Here is a 9,045-nt window from a genome sequence, read left to right as displayed (position 1 = left end):
ATGAATACCTCTTAATGACCAGGGAAAAAGTCCATATTTGGATGTGCTTAAACAGGGAAACATTGACCGCAAACCAGTATTTCAAGATAGTAAAGAGAAACATTCACCTATATAGTCAAAATTATTGATTTAAGTCCAATTTTTTTTCACTGTGTATTCAGTAAGCTAACTGTTGTCTTTACTAAAAAATCTCCATAAAAATGGTTTGGTTTATTAGTTCTCAGCAGCCCATTCCTGAGTTTAAAGGAAGCTTGCCTTCTTCTGAGGTACCTGATCTTTCCTCTGGACAAGAGACATTTTGGGATGGTCCTACCTCTTCTTTTTAACTTCTCTCTTAGGTTTCTGTTCACAGACTGGATTCTCTCACATAGCAGCATGAGCTTTCTTAGACATCTCCTCTGCCATTTCTGGTGTTACGTTGTTCTTTGCATGTTGAGAGAAAGGGTTCTTATAAGTATCTTCATCTTCTATTAAATAACACTTGTCATCTGCAATGTTCTGGCTCATAAATTGCTTCCAATGTACTTCTGCACTGAATTCCTTGTCATAATCAGGGAACCGTTGGTACTGTGAGGAATACACAAGCCTCCATCCACAGCTCCCTCAGGGACCCCAGAACTTTACTTTTAGTTCTGGCAAGTCCAGCATTCAAATAGCAAGTGAAGGCACCTGGTTGACCATCAGTGTTTTCCACATTGTACTCATCTCCAATCACCTCCACTTGGCCTTCATAGATCTTGCCTGTGCCACACCTATTGAGAAGCCTGCCCGCCAGCAGCAACCAAGAAAACATGCTGCAGCACCATTTGTCAGGCCAACCTTCACACCTTACTTTGGGGTTCATGAACATAAACTGTACAAGCTCTAATCTCTCCTTCTGTACATGACAAATGATATCTCTGTTGGCTAAACATCCTGTATTGCTAGCATCCTGTATCTGCATGTGTTGTACTTATTTTTATCCTGATTACCAAGTGTTTTTGAGCATGGTAAGTTGAGTTTTGCCTTCTTGCCTTTCACTAAATTTTACTTGGTATCTCTTGGAGAAGGCCTTATGCTTGAAAACTTTTACAAACCCCATGCTGCAGAACAGACATCGGTGTCCGCAGCTGTAAACCTAGGAGCACTTCAGGGTTGGGGGGAGATGGGGTGAAGCCACATTTCTTTTATATTGTTTAGTTGCTGGTTTGCTATTCCCAAGATCTGATTTGACTTAATTTCATTCTGAATGGTGAAAGAGTCCCAGTATTTGTGAGTCTGCCCTACAATCTATAGCAGAGCTGAGAGTCATGGTAAAATGGTCTTCATCCTAGATAAAAATCTAATCTCCTCAAATAAGAACTTCAAATCTTCAGTTTAAAAGTGTTGCCTAACCCCAGTGCCAGACATGACTTGATTTGTAAGCAGACTCTGTATGTTGCAATTCCAGATGTCCTCCATGGTAGCAGAAAGAAAAGATCAGTCAGTTGAAATGTATTTTAATATTTTCTGTCCATTCTGAATAGATTGGGTTTAATAGCAGAGCACAAAAACCCAACTCAGCTGAAATATGAACTACCACTTGTTATTATCAATGTTGTGTGTCATCATTACCAGCCTCATATTTCAAGAGGACAGCTGGCACTTGCAAGGTCAATGATAGTTTTATATAAAAAATCCCAAATGAAAGTCCAACAGAGACCAAAGATTTGGGACAGTCATATAGAGAAAGATTGGCATATACTAGCTCAAAAATTGCTTTTGTATTTTTGGTACCTATGATCAAGAGATGGGAGGAGACTGAAAAGGAGGATTTAGTAAAAGTTATCAACAGGAGACTATACTCTCCAATGTAAGTCAAATATTCCATAAAAGAAATTGCTAGGGAGAAATACACCCAAATAATTGTTCCTGCTGAAATGTCCACTCTCTGTTGATGAATTCACTTTGAAAAGCTTGATACTAACAGAGAATAATTCAATTATATAGCAGGATAGCAATGATCTCACAGGCTGATGAAAACAAATGAAAACCCACTCAATGGTATCAAGGAATAGATGTTGACATGCTGTGTGCTAAGTTTTCCAGTGGCCTTGTATTACATTAATAGAAGAGGGATATCAACATTTTATTTTATTTTTTTTAAGCAACAAATATTTTATTTATTTATTTTTTAAAGATTTCATTCACTCATACAAGAATTAAAGAGGCGTGGGAGGGTGAGAGAATTCACTAGAGACAGAGCAGGGAGCAGAACAGGCAGTTGGACTGAAGACACTGCTGAGGGGAGCAACCGGCATGACAGGAGAGATCCGCTACACCATGTGGGTATCTCCCTGGCTGGCAGGGAATCGAACCAGTGCTGCAGAGGCTGCAGACAGCTTCACAGCGCAGCGCTCAACCCGCTGTGCCACCGGGAAGGCCCTGGCATACCAACATTTTAAAGCTCTTTAATTTGCAGAACTAAACAGGAATTGGGTTTATAATAGCTGAGACTGGTATGCTTCACTTTTTCTTGCTTTATTTAGTGTATTTTAAGGAATTAACCAAATCCAGATATTCAGTCCAAATAATGCCAGCATCTACTCAAAGATCTTGATTACGTCCACAAATGAAGAATGACGCAGGCATTCAGGAAAAATGAAAGTAGACACGTGAGAGGTTCCCAATTATTTCAACTTTCCCACACTGCCCACCCTATATATTTGCTACCATTTTGAAGTTATAAGTTAAAATTGTTTGAATAATATTGTGAAAGGGAAAGAGTGGCTAGGCTAGAAAAATGGAGAACATAAGCCAGTATTTAGGGAAAATAAGCAGTAAGCAATTTTTTTTAAAGATTTATTTATTTATGCACACAAGAGCTGGGGTACAGGCCAGAGGTGCAGGGGTGAGAGGATTCACCAGAGTCAGAGCCAGGAGCAGAACAGGCATATCTACTGAAACACACTGCTGCGGGGAGCAGCAGGCAAATCGGGAGAAGTTTGCTGCTCCATGTGGGTAGCTCCCTGGCTGGGGATTGAACTCATGCTGCAGTGGCTACGGATAGCTTTTTAACCCCTTGCGTCTTAACCCCTTGCACGACCAGGGAGGCCTGGCAGTAAGCAAAATTTTATTTTAAGCCTCCAAATTTTCTCCATTGAACATTTTCTTGCCTTTATAATATCTGATCCATCCTTTCAGGCTTCATCAGTATTTGTACTCATATTCTGTCCCTCTTATTTTATTATCAAACTATATGTCTGGTTTGCTAGGAAATTGGAGGAACACACACACAATTCTGTTCATTGATGAAAGCTATATTTTTATGCAAAACATTGAATAAAAAGGTTGAAAATTGAGCTAGTCCCAAATTATATCAGAGGTTGAGCAGTTGCCAAACCCAGCTAAATCTGTTCCGCATTATGGCTGCTTTATTATTAGGATTTGGATTATCTTGGTCCCAAATCATCCCACCTAGGATATGTATGCTTGAGGCAGAAGATAAAAGTTCTATCAGTTATGATGCCCTCGTGGACAGAATGTCCCAGTTACTGCAATAATTCTTTCCACTCCCCAGTTTCTTCCCCACAGCTCCTTTTTTAACACCCTTACTTCAAGGAGGCTGCAAGTAGTTTGGAGCCCTGCTTCAGCATTTAGCTCACTTGCACCCCAGCACGTACACCCCACACTTCCAGCAAGGGTGTAGACACTTCCATACTGAGCATCTAGGAACAGTAAGCTATGCCACATGATGATCTGCCTTCCCTAGTCAGCACCCTTCCCTGCAGATGGTAACACCAGAAATCAGTTCTTATTTGTCTCTCACCATATATTCTGAGAAGCCTAGGATGAGTAATTTGAAATTAAATGCAAATTCAATACAGTGTTACCTCTCTAAGACATCTTTGCATTTTAATAGTAAAGCGTTGTTTCTTTTCCAGAGTTGCATATAACCACAGGAAGAAATTGAAACATGTATGTGTATGCAGCTGAGGAGGGGGGAATGGGGTACAGTCGGAATATCTTTCCCAAGCCTATGTGAATCTTAGGGATGGTCCAACTTATCCCAGACTCAGACACTCATCTGTGAATGAATGACAATGAACATGTAAGTTTAATGATAACAAGCATGATGCATGTTGCTTTTCTCCTGCATTAATCATTGACATAGTACATATATCTTACCAATTTATTGACTGTATTGCCTCTAGCCCCACTGCAATATATTCCCACTGCCTGGTGCACAGTAGATACTTGATTAAAAATTTTGAATATACTATTCATATGAATACTATACTTTTGTATATACCTTTGTCAAGTATGTATGTTATGATTATAGTGTCCTACCCTGTGATCATCTTTTTTTGGTCTCTCTGGTGTTTTCAGTGAATAGGAGTTCTTAATTTTAATATAGTTACATTTAACTATTTTCTTTTTTTTTTAAAGATTTATTTATTTATTTTATACAAGCACTGGGTATAGTCAGAAGCGCGGGAGGGTAAGAGAATTCACCAGAGTGGGGAGCAGAACAGGCAGAAGGACTGATGTACACTGCTGAGGGGAGCAGCAGGCAGCAGGAGTGGTCTGCGCATCATGTGGCACCCTCGCTTGCGGCTGGGATCGAACCTGCGCTGCAGAAGCTGCGGGCAGCTTCGCACGCAGCCAAGCGCTCAATAGCTGCGCCACCAGGGGAGGCCCCATTTATCTATTTTCTTTATGGTTATTGCTATTTGTGTATAGTTAAATAATTCCTTTCCTCTTTCAAAGCTAATCTATGTTACTTCCCCCCCCCAACTGTAGGTCTTTAATTTTATGTGAGATGTGAACTAGGGATTAAATTTTTTTCTTCGCCCCTATGGATAGCCAATTTTAGTATTATTTTTTTATTATTCTGCAGATTCCCACCGATTTGCCTTGCTTCTTGCCATTTATCAAGCATCCACATATCCTGCAGCTGTTTTGTTCTATTGAACTAAGTATCTCTTCCACTTTTTATAGTAAGTATTGCTCTGTGATTGAGCAAGCCTTCTTAATTTTTTTTCTTCTTCAGGAGGTCATGACAGCATTAGCCCTTTGTTTTGTCATATAAATGTAGTATTTGCTCATAAATTCTCCATATTCACCACACACAAACATATGTTGTTGTTTTTTTAATCGAACTACGTTGAATCTAGCAATCAATTAAAGGTGGATGGAAATTTTATTAATATTGAGTTCTTTCAGTCTATGAACATGATGGAATTCTCCTTTTATTTAGATTTTAATGTCCTCCATTCAAATTTTATAATTGTCCCTTTAGATGTAGTTCCATCATTTAGTTGGGTTTATTCCTGGGTACTTCATATTTTTGATGCTTTTGAAAATTTCACTTTTGCTCTTAATGTCAATCATAAGTATTATGATTTATATGTAAAATTACAACATAAACTTGAGTATTGTTTATAACAAATCTGTGCTATAACAGGTTATATATATATTAATCCTAACAACTTATGAGTAGATTCTTTGGTATTTTTCTATGTACATGGTCTTATCTATAAAAATTACCACTTTGTATTTTCTTTCCTGATCTCATCAGCATTTTTATAATCTTTACTGTCCCTATAATGTGGGACAGAAGGAATGGTAGCTAGCATTTCTGATTACTCATTCCTAATTTTTTTTAATAATAAATTTTATTTTTATATTCCCCATACAATTGCAACCCCCTTATTTTGACCCCAATCCCTCCCCTCCCACCCCCTACCCCCCATAGAGTGTCTCTGGTTCATAGTTTTTTGTTGATTTTGATTTTCACTTTCTTATAGTTATTCATTTTCTTGGTCCTTTATTTAAGTTTTCTAGATTCCTGCTATGAGTGAAACCATCTGGTATTTTTCTTTTTCTTTCTGGCTTATTTCGCTGAGCATGATCCCTTCCAGCACCATCCATGTTGCTGCAAATTGCATGTGTTTATCTTTTTTGAATGCTGAGTAATATTCCATGGTATATATGTACCACATCTTCTTGATCCAGTCATCTATTTTTGGGCATTTGGGTTGTTTCCAAAGCTTAGCTATTGTAAATAAAAATAAGAAACGCTTCACGAATTTTCGTGTCATCCTTGCGCAGGGGCCATGCTAATCTTCTCTGTATCGTTCCAATTTTAGTATATGTGCTGCCGAAGTGAGCACCATTCCTAATTTTTTATATTATTCTTGCAGAGTTTATTGTCACAGCTTCACTGACATAAAATGAGTTGTGAAGTATTGCTTCCCTCTTCTATTTTCAGTGAGAGTTTGCAGGAGATTGGACTCTTCCTTGAGTATTTGAGAGAACTCACCAAGGAAGCCACTTGACTCTGATGTTTTCTTTGTGGAAAATTTGATTATAGCTTCAATCTATTAAATATAAAACTATCCAGAATTTCTACAATTCCCCCCCCAACTGGAAGAGATATAGCTGACATATAACATTGTGTAAGTTTAAGGTGTACATGTGATGATTTGATACATGTCTATTGTGAGATAATTTCCAAAATTAGGTTAGTTAACACACTCATCACCTCACATCCTTACTATTGTATATGTGACAGTATTGTTAACTATAAAGCCCTGTTGTACATTATGTCCTTAGAATGTTTGTATCTAGAACTGAAAGTTGTCACCTTTAACCAACATCTTCCCCAGTCCTTGGTAACCAGTCTTTGTTTCTATTATTATTCCAGTGGAACATTTGAGCTTGACTTTTTTGGATTCCACATATAACTGAGATCTTACAGTATTAGTCTTTCTCTGTCCAACTTACTTCACTTAGCATAATGTCCTCAAGGTTCATCCATGTTGTCACAAATGACAGGACTTCTTTTTTTTTTTTTAAGATTTATTTATTTATTTATACAAGCACTGGGTACAGTCAGAAGCACAGGAGAGTGAGAGAATTCACCAGAGCCAGAGCGGGGAACAGAACAGGCAGACCAATGAAGTACACTGCTGAGGGGAGCAGCGGGTGGCAGGAGAGGTCTGTGTGCCATGTGGGACCCTTGCCCGGTGGCCAGGGATTGAACCAGTGCTGCAGAGGCTGCAGGCAGCTTCACAGCTCAGCGCTCAACCACAGCACCACAGGACTTCTTTATGGCTGAAAAATGTTCCACTGGTATAATATTCTATCATATTTTCTTTTCTAATATTTGCATATACAAGTGTGAATTTCCCTCTTCTACTGTGCTGGTTTCGTGTCCCAATATGCTTGGTATTTTTATTGTCATTTAGTTAAAAATATTTTGTGATTTCCTTTTAACAATATGGTTGTTTAAGAAACATGTTTTTAAAAATTTCAAACATATGGGGATTTTCTTGATTTTTATTTCTAACTGAATCAAAATTTGGTCAGAGAATATACACTTTTTGATTTAAGTTCTTTGAAATGTGATGGATTGGTAATCAATTCCATAAACTTTCGTATGCCCTTAAAAAGAATATCCAGCAGTGTTAATGCTATGGTCTTTCTGTATAAATCTATTTGGTTAATTTTGTTGTTCCAATTTTCTATTGTTAAACTCTTGTCTCTTTCTTTTTTTAAAAAAAGATTTATTTATTTATGCATGTAAGAGCTGGGGTGCAGCCAGAGGTATAGGGTGTGTGCGAGAGGATTCACCAGAGACAGAGTGGGAAGCAGGACAAGCAGATCCACTGAAATCCCTGCTGAGGGGAGCAGCAGGTGAGCCAGGAGAGGTCTACTGCACCATGTGGGTCACCTTCCTGGCTGGGGATTGAACTCATGCTGTTGTGGCTGCAGACAGCTTCATAGTGCTAACACTTAACCCTTTGTGCAACCAGAGAGACCCCTTTTGTCTCTTTCTTGAACAAATAACCAAAAGAAGCTTAAAAGCTGACCCTTGAAAGATAACTATAGAACTAAAGCACCAAGGTTGGAGAAGTTGGGGTAGAGGTAAGGACAAAGAGGGAAGAAAGCACAATGGACTATGGGTGACTTTGGTGGAGATACCTGATGGAGTATCCAAATATTGCCTAAATTAAAAGTAAATAAATTTATATTGAAAAGCATGTTTAAATACACCTATGATCATGAAGTTGTTAATATGTTAATTTTTTTCCCTATAGGTAGGTCAATTCTTGATTCATAAATTTTGACATACTGGGGGCCTCCCTGGTCACACAGAGGTTAGATAGTGCTATCAAGCTATCACCAGCCACTGCAGCACAAGTTCAATCCCCAGCCAGGGAGGTGACCCACATGGCACAGCAGACCTCGCCCGTCTCACCCGCTGCTCACCTCCGCAGTGTATTTCAGTCAGTCTGCCTGTTCTGCTCCCCACTCTCTCTGGTGAGAGAGTGCACATCTGGCTTTCTCCCCTGTTCTTGTGTGCATAAAAACATAAATCTTTAAAAAAATTTTGACATGCTATACATTTCATATAAATTTTTAAAAGCAATATTACTGGTATATTATTATCTTACTCTCTGGTAATGCTGGTACTTCCTGACAAGCCTGCAGGAAGAAGACTGGCCCCAGCAACTGGAGGCTAGAGTGTGAAATAAAGACTGCCTTTCATCCTCTACTGACCTTACGCTCAATTGTGGGAGAACTGGAAGGCTCTCACTTATCATCTTGCTAACAATATACATAATTTTAATCGTTATGCTCCCAGATGTCAGCAGTTTCTCATCTTCTCCAGGTTGATGTGATCTTGAATGATTTACAATTATTTTTTCTTTTTCTTCACCGATACATTTCCCATAGGGAACACATTTTTATTGTATAACAAAAATAAAGAAATTTCTCTGCCTGTTCCACCTTTACTAACAGACACTTGTGAGACCTCCTTAAAGATATTTGTTGTATTACTACCAGTTACATTTTAGTTTGCTGGCAATTTGCTTCAACTCCAAGATGTGGAAATTAATTTCTTACCTTTTGACTCCCTTTTTTTATACACTTGAATTTCAAACACTGCCACCACATTTTGTTTTGACTTTCAGCTCACACTTTAATAAAAGTAATTTCTGTTTCGAAGCTATAAAGGAAGTGGAAAACTGAAAATTAAATTAAATGTTATACTTAATCTCTGACTTAGAATGAAAA

General features: G+C 38.4%; 1 pseudogene across 1 annotated transcript; it reads right to left on the bottom strand.

Moving 5' to 3' along the window:
- Nucleotides 1-240: 240 nt before the first annotated feature.
- Nucleotides 241-1,081, bottom strand: LOC311185198 (large ribosomal subunit protein uL18-like; annotated as a pseudogene). Its single transcript has one exon. The product of its transcript is annotated as a large ribosomal subunit protein uL18-like (transcript).
- Between the last annotated feature and the right edge of the window lie 7,964 nt (nucleotides 1,082-9,045).

The sequence above is a fragment of the Talpa europaea genome (assembly GCF_964194135.1).
Source record: "Talpa europaea genome assembly, chromosome: 15".
Classification (NCBI taxonomy): Eukaryota; Metazoa; Chordata; class Mammalia; order Eulipotyphla; family Talpidae; genus Talpa; species Talpa europaea.
This window is presented reverse-complemented; position numbering and strand designations above follow the sequence as displayed.